Genomic DNA, 1,177 nt, shown 5'->3' with positions numbered 1-1,177 from the left:
GAATCCAGGTCCTCACCAGATCCTGGGAACCATCGGGATTTCACATGTCGTAGCATAATTTCCAATAACATATCCAGGATTTCATCTCGATTTCAGAGTCTTCCCCAGAGATTCACCGTCTGTTGACATCGTTCCCCTGGGTCACCCAACTTCGTCTACTGCCTCCAGGTCCTCGTAAAGCTCGCCGCCTTGATCTTCTGTCTCACCACTTCACACAATGCCGAAGCCTCAGCAATATCACCTTCTCCATAATCAAATCAATTCAAATCACATTCACGTTCTCCATCCCCAATATTCACACATTCCGTCGATTTTCCCCAGAGTTTCACAGTGTCACCCAGGGTTTCCCCTGAGAATCACATGTAACTCTGGGTCATTGCCACCCCAGACTGCTAGACTCCTGGGTGATCATCTCCAGCCTGCATGGCCTGGAAACGGGCTCGCGCTCTTGCGCCTTGATTGAACTCGTAGAGCAGGGCGCCACAGTTGAGCTTCGACACAGGCAGCCACTCGGCCTCATCGTACCCCTTCCACTTTACAAGGTACTCGCGAATACGTCTCGCTGTCCGGGTCCGCTTAGTCCAGCGCAAATCCAGGATTCGCTCAACTTCGTACTCGTCGTTCGCAGTGTCGGGCTCCCAATTGTCTTCAGGCAGCAGCGCCGCATCAAAGTCATCATCCTCGTCCACGTCGATCTCCACAGTGGGTCGCTTCGGGAATAGTGCTCTGGGTTTCAAACAGCTCACGTGTACCCAGGGGTTCACGCGATACCCTGTGTTCTCGACCCTGAGTTTCACGCGGAAGTTGTCATGGATTTCCTGGATTCTGAAGGTACCATGCCACATGTGAGCCAGTTTGCGGCTCAGCCCGGGCTGCACCTTCGGTATATACAGCCACACAGCCACCCAGCATCACCGACTGCGAATCCTGCCTTCAGTCGTTCGGACAGCTCTCACCACTTCCTGGTTTGTTCGGCAGAGCGCGCCCGCTTGGCCTTCTTCTGGAGATTCTCAGCGCAAGCTTGTGCATAACTGTAGTCACGCTGTAGCTTCCTGGGCCACTCGTACGCGGTGCGCTCCTGGATACTTGAAGGCCTGGGTCCCAGCATTGCAGACACAGTACCGTGTGCGTCCTAGCCGTGCGCCAGAAAAAAACGGAGTGTCCAGGCGAGTGGCAT

This window comes from Phytophthora sojae (genome assembly GCF_000149755.1).
Source record: "Phytophthora sojae unplaced genomic scaffold PHYSOscaffold_6, whole genome shotgun sequence".
NCBI classification, from domain to species: Eukaryota; Oomycota; class Peronosporomycetes; order Peronosporales; family Peronosporaceae; genus Phytophthora; species Phytophthora sojae.
The sequence above is the reverse complement of the archived record's forward strand: the minus strand, read 5'-3'. Positions refer to the sequence as shown.